General features: G+C 51.3%; 1 long non-coding RNA gene across 1 annotated transcript; it reads right to left on the reverse strand.

Moving 5' to 3' along the window:
• Window positions 1–6,614: 6,614 nt before the first annotated feature.
• Window positions 6,615–12,322, reverse strand: LOC308612234. The gene is made up of 3 exons (XR_014015089.1): window positions 12,068–12,322; window positions 8,144–8,226; window positions 6,615–7,599 (listed from the first exon to the last, which is right to left on the reverse strand). It is a non-coding gene; the product is annotated as an uncharacterized lncRNA (long non-coding RNA).
• Between the last annotated feature and the right edge of the window lie 415 nt (window positions 12,323–12,737).

The following is a 12,737-nucleotide window of genomic DNA, read 5'->3' on the forward strand; positions in this document are numbered from 1 at the left end:
AGATGATGTACCTGAGTGGGGTCGTAAAGTATGCAGAGGGAGGGGACCTGCAAGCTCTGTGACCTGGCAGGTGGGAAAAGTGAGCCGTGTTTGGGAATGGGGAAATCCAGCACTGTCAGAGGTGGAAATGAGAGAGAGCACATTGTTGGTGAGCACCAAATGATGCTTGGGATGTATCCTGAAGACAAAAGGGAACCAACAGTGTTCTTGATTTACTAATTTTTTGATCATAAAAAAAATACACTTTCGTTGTTTTAAAAAAAATCCCAGCATTTCAGAAATAGAGGTTCTTGTCATCCCAAGCCAACCCTTCCTCCCATTCCCCACTCCAGAGTTAAAACCAGTGTTCACAGTTTGCTGGATATTGTTTATTAGGAAATCATCTCAAACAACAGGAGAGAAAGACTAAATAAATAGCAAGACCTTCAGAAACGATCGAAACAAAAGAACACCAGTGAGCCTGAACTTCTATAGGTAATAAGGGGCTCCCGAGAGCCCAAATAAAAGCAGTGACAAACTCCAAGATATTTGGCTGTTTGTATTTGCATTTGTGCTGGTGGTACGGGGGGGCCTGAGACCAACTGGGGTTCTATCCTGGATGAAGATCATTTTATTAATAAAGCCAAAAAAATAAGTGGGAGCCACAGGTTTAAGGGGTGCAGGGGAAGTAAGTAATGGGCTTGGTTTAGGAGACATTTAAGGTTGTGGCCATGGGTAAAGAGGAGGTACCATAGGTGTAGACGCACACGCCCCCCGCCCTCCCCCCACAACGGGAGCAGAGGGAGTGCACCCACTGGGTGTAGAGGGGCTCTGCACAGTGAAGATATGGTATAAATGAGGTCATGCTGGCTGCAGCGGGCTCCCAGGTATAGATTCACTCATACTGCTTACCCAGGTGGAGAGCAGAAGTACGGTTCTTCTGAAGGTGCCTCTAAAGGTCAAGGTCATTCCCTTTGTCTGGTCCTACCTCCTGGCTACAATGTGGTTGTGACTGCTGTAGCCACAGCACCCACCCTGGACCATGAAGCATGGAAGTCAAGCACTCAATGTATTTGGAGGAGCCTGGGTACCTGAGGACCTAGTGGCACAGAGCCACCATACCAGCCCTGCCCTGCTCTGCCTGCCTTTTTATGTTGGAGAAAAATAAACAGTTCTGTTGAAGCCACTGTTAATTTGAGTTTTTCTACGACTCCCACCAAATCTAATCTTAATATGCTTAGCATCTGTGTGCACTTGGGCATCTTCCTCTTTCAGTCTCATCAAATTGGCCCAATAGTGTAACAGCAAAGGGGTGAAAACACCCAAATCACCATCAGCCGGGCCCTGTCTGAAGTAACAGTGGTACATCTGCACAGTGGGTACTGTGCAACTGTACAAGGAATTGAGAGCTAGCTCTAAATTGCTTTAGAAATGGTTACCTCTGGGTAAAGAAGAACGAGCTGCCAGGAAAAGGGGTGGAAGCTTCACTTCTCTGAATGTTCGTATAATATCGACTTGACTTTAGAGTTTACATAATTATAAACCAAAAGCAATGTCAAATCAAAAAGCAAAATGAAACTAACCTTAACTATCCAGTCGGAAGCATAACCACACGGAAAGGAACTACTTCAAGTGACTTTAAAACACAATAAAGTGATTGTATAATCCCTTGCCCTAAGGACAAAAAAGTATAGAAACGGTTTAGATTATTTTCACTAATCCTATCCTTGGCGATAGTGTCAGCATTGCTGTGCTGACACTGTCCTGTTTGTGTCGTGAGATGAAGCAAAAAGTGTTTGGCATGGTTGAGACCTGGGGTTTTTAGCATGGGAGAAGGAGCTACAAATACAGGATTGGTGAGGTTGAATAGAAAGTGTGTAGTCCTTGGGAACTCCCTGGCAGTCCAGGGGTTAGGACTCCATGCTTTCACTGCTGAAGGTGCGGGTTCGATCCCTGGTTGCGGAACTAAGATCCCGCCAGCCACGTGGTGCGGCCAGAAAAAAGAAACGAAAAGAAATTGTGTAGTCCTGAACTTGAATTAGAAGTATCAGTATGCACTCATGATGAATTAAAAAAAAAAAAAAAAAAAAAGCCGTCGGGCCGGGTTGGAGGTTGGGAGACGTCCCCGGCCAAGTGCTCGGGGCACAGGCGGCTTGGCTGCCACGGGGGTGGCCTGAGAAGACCTTCCACTCCTGCCCAGGCTGCTTCTCAAGCCAGCGCCACCATCTAGGCCCTGGCAGCGCAGCCAGGCTTCCAAACAGACGGAATCCTGCCGACCGTTCACTCGGGCGAGGCAGCCCGGTCAGGTCGGGACGGGCGGGCTTCGGCCTCACCTCCCCTGACTGGGCGAGGCCCCTCCAGGCCCGAACCTTGTGAGCCGAGGGCTGGAGGCCTCCAGCCAGGAGAAGGTCCTCCCGCCCCTGCGCGGCCCCCGGGGCACGGGTGTGACCCTGGAGCTTAACAAAGGGCCTTCAGAGCTCCTTTGGGCCTCGGGCTGGCGGGGGGAGCGGTGGGGCCAGGGGGAGAGGGGCGGTGCCCCGCCGGGCTGGGTCTGCCGGGCCCGCCGCCCTCGAGGAAACCACCGAGGTGGCATTGCCGGGGCCGCTGGGCACTCCCGAGGACCGTCCTGGGGTTCGGGCGGCTCGGAGGCCGGCGAGCCTCCTGCCCAGCCCCGCAGGCCCGGCTGTCGTGCCCGACCCAGCGCGGGCTCCACCCGAGTGCGGTCTTCCCAATAAAAGCTGGAATTCCCGGCTGGGCTCACACAAAGAGGGACCACGGCAAATCGACGCCGCGGGCCAACCAAACCCAAGCCGAGTTTACGCGCGCGTCTGGGGTCACATAGGCGCCTGCTAATCCTCCCTACGCTGGCCGTCCCCGCACGGTCTCCTCAAGGGGGAAAAAAACGGGAAAGAAAGCACACCTCCCCTTGATTCCGCCCGGAGGCCGAGCTTCGCACTTCTTTCCGTTCAGTCTCTCTCAGTTCACTAGGCCCTGCGCCACCTTAGCAAACAGGGCTTAGAGGAGCGCAACATCCCTTGCTTCCGACCCAGAATGCAAAGCTACTCCTCTTTTTCCTCCACCATCCATCCTCTCAGGGACCAGAACTCAAAAATCTTTCAGAAATCCTCCTACCTGCTCAAGACGTACTCTCTTCCCCACTCTAGATGGGAAGAAACTATAACCAGAAGCAATCTTAGTAACCAAGGGCCATCCACCCTTAGCTAGGCACCGTCGCCCTCAGTTTCCCTCTAGCCGAAGACACAGTATTTCCCAGTGAATGAGTGTGCGAATGTGGTTGTGTGGCCCACACTTCCGTGCCCTGCTCTGTCTCACCGGGCAGGAAAATCTTCATCAGGCACTGAGGAGTTTCTGTCATTCAGCCTGTGTATCTAAGCATGGATGTATGCATGTGAATGCTTTTTGTGTTTCCAAGTGGCCCTCTTCACACCTTTAAATGGGCTTTTGTCTCTCGAACGAACTTACAGAAATTCTGCTCCATTTTCCAGCTCAGCAAAGTCTGGGATTTTCTCCTAGAATCTCGCTCTAGGTCTCAGTATTTGCATACCCATGTTTACATTCCTCGCGGCCAGTTCTTTCTCTCTTGTTCCATGTGGGCACCAGAGCCCAAGTGTCTTGATTTGTCTCAGCACATGTCATTCAGGCGCACATCTTAATCTGTGCATTCCTGTCTCACACGTACACCTCCCCACGACTTACATTCTTGCTTTGCCTATAATGGGGCTCGTTCCCAGACCAATATGGGTTTGCAGTTTAATGTAACTAGAGGATCCCCTAAGACTACAAACCCTAAAAGGAAGAGGAGGGGGAAGGAGAGAGGAGTGTGACTAATGATTCATTTCTCTATAGGGTAACCCACCCACCAATTTCTACCTCAGGGAAAGAACGAGACCAATGCCTGCAGAGTTGTATTAAATTTTTAGACCCATTCAATGTTGACCCCATGGATGTGTATACAAATGATCGATCTTGTACACATCGCTGTCCAGCTCCTGTTTGGAGGCTGCCTCCCTGCACATATCTTATTTGAACTCTCCACAAGTTCACGGTTAAAAGTGTTTTTATTTACATAGACAACTCAAGGACCCCTTTGCTCTCTCCGACGCATACCTGTACGCACTGGACAGGCATTTCAGGCTTGGGTCTTTGGTAGGCAACACTCTCGGTCACAGGCCCCACTGACTAAAGCTCTGAGCAGACCTTCACATACTGGGCCGCTGGGAACGGTAAGGTCTAACCTCTGCATCTCCCCAACTCAGTTCCTTAAGTGAGGGTGCCCACTGTGTGTGTTCACACCTTCCCCAGTGAGAAGTATCGGGTCAAATTAGATCGCTTAGCAGCTGTGTTTGGTTCGTCGAAGAATCGAGCCCAATGTACCAGGATGTGAGACTGCATACACAGAAGAGAAAGGAAAACCCTAAGCCCAGACTCCCGCCTCCTCTCCCCAGGGGGCTACTTTGCCTCCAGGAATTTCTACTACACTCCCCACCCCCACTCTCCCTATCGTCTTTAAAGGGTTAAGAGAAACCCTCGCAGCCTTCCCTCCACCCTGGTCGCTGGGCCCGAAGCCTCGCTCGCTCACGGGAGTCTGCCGCCGCCTCCGCGGCCCGCCCCCCCCCTTCCCGTCCTTCAGCCGGGAGGGAGCCTGCATGCCTGTCTAGACCCATCTATCACAGGCACACCAACAACACCCGCGAGAGCGCGGAGACCCTACCCAGGTCCCCCTGCCCGCACGGTTCCCGGCGGACAGAAAGCTGGAGCGTGACCGCGCCTGCAGGGTCGGGGTGGGACTCTACGGGCTCGGGCTGCCCCGAGCACACAGCGGGTCCGCCCCGGCCCCGGGCCACAGCGCTCCCGCCAGCCCGGCTGCCAGGGCACAGTCACAGCTCTGCGCGCTGGGCAGTCCTATTTTTATCTTGTCCCTCTCCCTTCAGTCTTTAATCTGATGCACAAATAACTGTTGAAACCAAGTACCTTTAGGAGTAGCAGCCCATAGGAGGGCAGGAAGCACGCTCTGGGGGTTCAGCTGGCCTCAGTGCGAGGCTGAGGGCCTCAAGTCCTAATAAACTCACACCACCTGCCTTTCCCTGCTTCCTCAAACTCCCACATTGGGAACAGTTTGCTGGGAACACCAGTGGCTGGTGGCCTGGGCCAAAACCAGTGCGGCCCCGCCTCTCTGGTTTTCAATTTCCAGGTCTAACGGGCATTTATGTGTCTGTTCACGGGATATCAGCCCTCCCCCACTGTTAACGTATCTCAGATGTCTACACTTTCTTCAGGGCTGTGACGTATGTGCTGGTGCAGAAAAGGGGGATGTCTTCTGCAGAGGACTCAAGGTCAGGAAGCACACGGCAGCTTGTTCAAGTGGACAGGGCACATCGCTTGTCCAGTCCCAACTCCCCGCCTCTGCTCCTGAACTAGACTACTTCCTCAAGCCGAAATGGAACTTTTCCGGCCCCGTCCTTTGAGCTCTCTGGTCTCCCTCAGTCAATCCCTGCAGAGCCTCACAATCATGAGGAAGCTTCTCTCAACAGCCGAGCTCTGCATTTTTATGGCAATTTACGAGTCCCTTCCCACACACTGATTTCACTCAATTCTCACAACAATCCTGTGAGGCAGGCAAGACGGGTTTTAGCCCCATTTTACTGAAGGGGAAGCTAAAGCCCAAAGAGATTATGTGACTTGTTCAAGACCACACATGCAAGGGATGGTAGTAGGATCTGAAGCCAGGTCTTCCAGCTCCTGGTCAGAAGGGGCCGTCTGATAATGGGGGAGCTGATAGGCCTGGGTTCAAACCCTAACCCCACCGCTTATTGGCTATGTGACTTGGGCAAGTTACTTAGCCCCTCTGAGACTCAGCTTCTGCATCTGTAACATGAGGGTGCCGCCCCCCTTAGTGTTCTCGAGAAGCAAATGAGATAATGGACCTAGGGTATGCAGCAGGCACCCACTTAATGCCAGTCAGAACGGCCCACACCCCATATCCTGCCAAAGGCCTGTCAGAGCTTGGGATCTGTGAAAGCACCCTCACTCTTCTCCTGACACCCAGGCCCTCCCTTAGCATTCTGCAAACAGATACACAGATATAAGTAGGACAAAGCAGCTTCCCACAGCCAATTTTTCCTCAAGCCCTAAGCATACAGAACATTCTCACGAGTGGAGCTTTCAGGAACCAGTCTCCTCCCACATGGCCAGCCACCACCAGGCACTTCAACAGCAAGTCCAGTTTCAGACCAAGGCCACAGCGAGAGGCCAGCTGGGCCAGGGCAGGCCCATCCCCCTCTGATGCCAGCTCCAGTAGTTGGTGCTGATTTACAGATGTTTTCCTAACCACTTTCATATCATTATTTAATGTTTACATTAAAAGCATTCATTTACTTTCTAATATTCACAGGCCAATTTTTCTTCTACCTCTCATCTCTACACCCAATATAACTGAGTTGGGTGGGAAACAACTCTAAGTTGGCTCTCCTTTGAGGTATGAGCCCACCTTTCCTGGCCCAGTCTCAGCAAGAACCTGGAGCATCAATCTTGAGAGGCTCAGGGCAGGGACTGGATTTCACTTCTGACTTATAGTCAGGGAAGAAATGGGCAAACTCATTTCTCCGTGTCTTGGGAGTGCAGGAACTAAAGCTACTCATGAGATGGAAGACTGACCAGCACAGAGAAGTTGGTCTGGAGCAGAGGCATGGGCTCCGGAGTTACAAACCACATAATACCCCTTCCCACAACGAGCTTCCCACCTACTTCTGTCTTAGGCTTTGGTTTCACTGACATTTTATGAAATGCCACGTGATTCAATCTTAGTTTCAGTGAAGCAAAATAACTCTCACATCAGAGCTACTCTTCAGTTAAGAAAACATATTTGTAGAATAAAAACCTGTAATTAAATCGCCTTTCATTTTTAAGCGGAGGTTATGGACGGGGCAAAAGGTTTTAACATCAAAAGAAAAACTTGCAAAGGGCCCTCGACACCCATTCTACAGGCTGTTAGGAGCCTGCGAACACTCAGGAGTTCTGCCCTGATCTGGACAGCCATTCCCGGGCCAGAGCAAGAGCCCTGAGCGAATGAAGGGTTGATTGCTGGCTGACCCTTGGGAGTTCTAGAACAACATACACAGCATACACACACTTACAGGAGTTTAGCCAATCACACCTGGGATCCCTTGGGATGTGAGTTGAGTAGCTTTGACCAATGGGAAAGAATAAATGGCCTCAACCATAACAGACATGCCCCAACAAGAGAAATTACTATGCCTGCTAAGTTTGCCCCCACCCCCCATCATAAACATACTTTTTGTTGCATCAGCATTTTGGATCTAGTACCTTCTTCAAGCCAAAATTGAAAACAGAAGAATAAAAAACCAGAAAGGTCTGAGAGAACTGGAAAACACTTCAAGTCAGATGGTAAAAGAATACCTTGACCTTGAAAATGGTATTTTCCTCCTCTTGTTGGGGGCTATGCCGGGTGGCATGTTTCCAGGGAATCTGGAAGCGTTTGGAGTCCCTGTGTAGCCAGATGAGCCCAGGGTACAGGCCACTATCCACTTGGGCCACCAACCAGGACTTCAGCCGAACTCGGCGGGGGTGGAGAGCCATGATCTGGGTTGGGGGGAGGGGGAAGAAATGGGGAGAGGAGAATTAGGCCAGCCCCTGGGAAAAGGTCCCAGCCACTGTTCCCATATGATAGAGCTACAGTTCCATTAGATTACAGCAAAGAAACTAAATATGGGAATAAACTGTGCCAGGTGGGGAAGAAAAGAAAACAGGTTAAAAGGTTCTTTTGATTCTTATTCCAAAGCCATTTATTTTTATGCTCTAGCCAAATCAGACTTATCACATAAGTAGATCACATTTCTTCTATTTAAATCCTGAGGCAGAAAAATAAAGAGATGATGTCATCCCTGCTGGAAAACAGTCCTTCCGCAAGTACCAAGGGAAGAGAAGAGAAACTGCTCTTTTCAATCTCATCTCGGGAGAAGGAAGAAAAAAGTTACGGAAATAGCAGGTATATAGGCAAGAACTTGAAGCATGCTCTCTTTTTAGACAACTAAGGTGAATGGGAATATTTTAGTAAGAAATGACACCATCAGGATGAGAGAGAAGTAGGCGAGGGATGGTCCCTGGTTCCAAAGTCCTCACTTACATAGATGGGCAGGCAGTGTATCCACAGGGATCTGAGAGCTGGGCCTCAAGTCAGTTTTCCTTTCTCTGGGCCACCCAAAGTTTCTGCACCAAAAAAAAAAAAAAAAATGCGGGGTGTGGGGGTCTGAGCTGGTTATCCCCACGACAATCCACTGTCTAGGAGAAAGCTTGGGAGCACTGGAGACAAAGTGTAAGAACCCTGCCCTGTATCTGAGTCTGGTAAAGCTAAGATGCCCTAGAATGATCAAATACCACAGTTCCTAACCCTATAGAGTACTAAAACCAGTCATAAGACAAGCTCTGTACTGCTGGGACAGCCTCCTCACCTGGGTCTGTTTACCTCCCCACAGAGGCTGAATTGAACTGATTGGTTGCTGGAGACAGCCTGGGTAAAGTCTGCAATTGATTCTCATAAAGGGCATAGCGTAGCAGATAACATTGGTGGCAGCGGCCAGCACTCACAGCGGGGAAACAAAGGCCTGCCCAGATTGGGTGCCTAAAGGAAAAAGCAGTTACCGGAGAAGTGTTTGCCTGGGGTGTTGTGTTTAGATTTTTTGGCGTTCTCATTTCTCTTTGTTTTTACTTCGGGTGAGAAAGACAGGCCTGCAAAAGGATGTTCATTCAACAAATATTTGTCCGTCAGCTACTGTGTGACAAGGGCGACATTAGTTACTAAACACAATGTTCTCATCAGATTCCCTGAAGAAATCCACAGTGGAATTGTTCAAACATCCACTGACCTGAGAAAAGGAAGATAAATAAGTCACCTTCCCACCCAGAAAGATTCCCACCTGGATCGCGGTTCAGAACCCAAACCAGCTGAGTCAGCCGAAGGCTCCCCCGAAGGCTCCCCCTCGGAGGAACTTAGCTTAAGGGGTGGGTCCTAAGGCCACTTCTCTCCCCAGCCAGGCTCCCAACAAATGGGAAAACTCAAACCCAGCTCGGTCACTGGCACTTTAAGAGCAAGGCAGGACCTGCTCTCACCTGAGCCTTCTGACCCAATTACCAAGTTCTGCAACTGAAACCTTCCCCCCTGGGAGCAGTTCACAGTGGGTAGGTGAGGTAGCACTCGGTACTCAAGTGCCCCCCACCCCCATGTTCTTGGCCTCGGTGTAGGTTGCTCTGTAGGACTGCAAAGTCAAGCTATCAAACCATGGAGAACATTTACCTTATAAGGAGGAGGGAATGCATATTCTCCCCAGGGCAAGTTCTAGCCTTCTCTTCCTCAGTCCTGGCCTGCGGGAAGGGGGATGGGGTAAGGGAAGAACAAAGAGAACAGGGAAATGGGCAGCAAACTGGTCCACCTAGTGAGGGGCTTTCGAGAATTTCTGTTGCAATGTTGGTCAGTCTTGTGTCGAGGTCTGGCAGACACGTGAAATCCACCTCTTGACAGACCATGGGCTTTGAAGAAAAGGGCTTATCCTAGTTGATCCACAGCACATCAAAAAAAATTAAGGCAACCAGGCCAACGCAACGAACTGCACAGAGTGATGGGGAGGGAGAGGCAGCCACCCTTAGAGGTCGATGACTAAGATCTAGAGCCCTGTGTTCTCAGCATTCTCCCAAGATGGCAGTACACAGGAGCAACGCTGCCCCAGCCTCCTCCTCCTCTATGCCCCACCTCCATCACAGCTAACCCTCTCCACCTTCTGAAAGTCCACCGAGATCTCCTCCACCTGCCACCCAGCACCTAAGACTATAAGAACAGGCAGAGAGGCAAACTTTGGAAGCAACCAAGATCACAGAGAAAAATATCTAATTAGACATTCATAGGTTGCAATAGCAAGTAGCCATTAACATCGAGGCATCTGAAGAATTTTTACTGGATTTGGGAAAATGTTTAAATATGTACTTAAGGGGGAAAAAGGCATCATACAATATTGACTGTATAGTAGTATCTCCATCTTGTAACTGGACGCGCACTTGTGTACATAAGCACAGAGAATTTTTGAAAGGGAAACAAATAATACATCGATGCGACAAGAAGTTCTTAGTGGTTACCTGGTGATAGGACTGTGGGTGAATTTTATACGTGCCTAAGTACTTCTATATACGATTCACATTTTCCTACAATGCCGTGTGTCGATTCACAACTTAAAAACAAAACACTACAAGTAGTATTTTTTTTAACCACAGGAAGCTAAGACATTTCTTGGTCACTGGGAGATATAAAAGATGGTGGCCTTCAGCTAATGAAACCATGGTAACAACAATCCTCTTCCTACATAGGCTTAACAGTTTTTTCATGAGCTTTTATTTAACGTGTCTGATTTCATCCTCATAATGAAATGATCATCCCCATTGTTATCAGCCCCATTTTACAGCTGGGTTAACTGAGGCACAGCAAAGTGTTTTATCTGGGGCCTGGACCCAACACTGCTCAGTCAGAGTGTGCTGTACCACATCCTGCCACTGCACCCAGCCTTCTAAGTCCCTCCCTTCTTCTATACACCAAGAAAGTAGATGAAAGACATCAACAAAGATCCAAGCAGCATGGAGGGCCAACGAAGTGGTTAGGGAGGAGACTGCATGACACCCACCCTTAAACACACCTAAACCAGAGTTCTCTTTCAGAACACTCTCACCACCCAAATCCCAACGCCCACAGAACAAGCTTAGCCTACTTTAACTCAGCTCTGGCATCTCTAGCTGCCATCACAGCCAAATTCAAGGCCTGTGTCTCCAACAGGTATTCAACTAGCCAAAGAACAAAGATTTAACCCATCCACTCCCCTCATACTGGGCACTGAGCAGGGACACTATCAACCTCCCCAAGGCATAAACCATCCGATCTCACACCCCCATTCCAGGGAACAGGTCCCCTACAAACACCTGTACTGCCGCCTCTGCAGCCCCTGCCCAGACTAGTTTCCAGGAACACGGCCACCCCAAAGCCAAGATTCACTTGTCAGTGGTATTGCTCAGAGTAAAACACACACCCTCATTTCTTGCAGACAGGCCTCCGGAGTGGTCCTGCTTTTTCCCTTCCTCCTGGAGAGACCTGAAATGCCATCTTCCAAGTTCCCCAGTCTTGCCTCCGTTTAGTTTAGCCCTGTTCAGGGGTAAATTCTGGGCCTCTAGCCATAATGCCCACACCCTGCCTCCCTGCTTGATTGAAGTTGGCGGCTGGACAGGGAGCTACAGGGTAGAGGTGCTGCTCTCACCCAGTAGACAAACATCGAAAACTACTCTCCTGGGTCGGCATCAGCTTTCACCAACCCCTACTCAAACGCCTTCTTCCTCTCCCTTCCCTGGCTTCCACTTCTGACATCCACCAAGAGAGCAGGGCTGAGGTAGGGATGACCCCTTTACCACACAGCAGGCTCCCTGTAAACAGTGGCACCCTGGGCCTGCTTTCCAGTCAGGCCTGGAAGACTTTCCCCACTTCTCTATACCAGCCCTCCAGCCCTTTCAGGCGAAGAGGGCCTCACCCCCAGAGCAACCACGCCCGGCGCCGCCCTCGCCAGCACGTAGCTTCGCTACTTGGAAATTCACGGGTGTCTCTCAGGCCCAGGGCAGGGGCCTGACTGTGCTAAACAAATCCCAGGAGAGGAAACAAACTGGCTAAACTTACTGGCCGGCCCGACGCGCAATTTCCCAAAACACCCACCAAGATCAAGCGCCGGCCGCCCTGGGAAATCCCCTCTTCGGGATCCAGGGGCCTGCGGAGCGGTGAGCTGGGAGGACCAGCGTGGTGGAGGAGCCTTAGCGCTCCCCGACGGCTGGTGGGTAGGGGCCCGAGAGCGTCACACTCCAGTTGGGCGGGAGGGAAAGGGAGTCGACAGAAGTAGGGGGTCGGTAAGGGCCCAGCGCCCCCCCCCCCCGGGCTAGGACCGCCCGAAAGCTACCTGAAGCAGAGCGATGGGCACCCAGCCCTACAGGCTATCCCCAAACAAACAGATGTCCTTAAGCAAGCTTTCCTCACCCCCACAAACTCTGGAGGGGACGCTTCTTCACCGGCGGGCGTGTCCTCCCTCCCTCAAGCGAGGCTCCAGACGTTGGCGTCCCCACCTTTCTTCAATCCGGCTGCCAGAAGCGAACGTCCCTCCGAACCAAGTCCCCAGTTAGGATCACCCGCCGCCACTGCTCTCCTCGGCCGCTTGGGCAAGCAACACCTGGCTCTGCGCAGGTAGGGACTGCAGGCTCCGCTCCCGGTCCCACAGCGGCCCTAACCTTCCCCGCCCAGGTGAGCCAAGCTCACGTCAGCGCCTCGCCACGGGACGCCGCGGACCCATCTGCCGTCCGGCCACGCCTCCCAGGTGTGGCCACGCCCCCCCGCGTTCAGGATTGGCGGGTTGCGAGAAATATGATACTCCGTGTTCCTGGGCAGCCCAGCACCCCACCAGCCCCTTCCCCACCGCCCTCCCCCGCTTCTAATCCGGGCTGAGAAAATTCCGGGACTGGGGTCTAGACCTGACCCCTTGGGGCTAGTGGTCTTCTGAACTGGAAGCGACTGGGAGGAAAAATAAGTCGAAAAGACTTAGATCTAAGTCGAGAAGGTGCCTCCCTTCCTTCATGCCCCAGAATCCCCCTGCGATGTGGAGACAGTTAACTACAAATAAGGATTTAGAGATTCTGTGTTGGCCCTAATGCCT

The sequence above is a fragment of the Mesoplodon bidens genome (assembly GCF_964165515.1).
Source record: "Mesoplodon bidens genome assembly, chromosome: 2".
NCBI lineage: Eukaryota > Metazoa > Chordata > Mammalia > Artiodactyla > Ziphiidae > Mesoplodon > Mesoplodon bidens.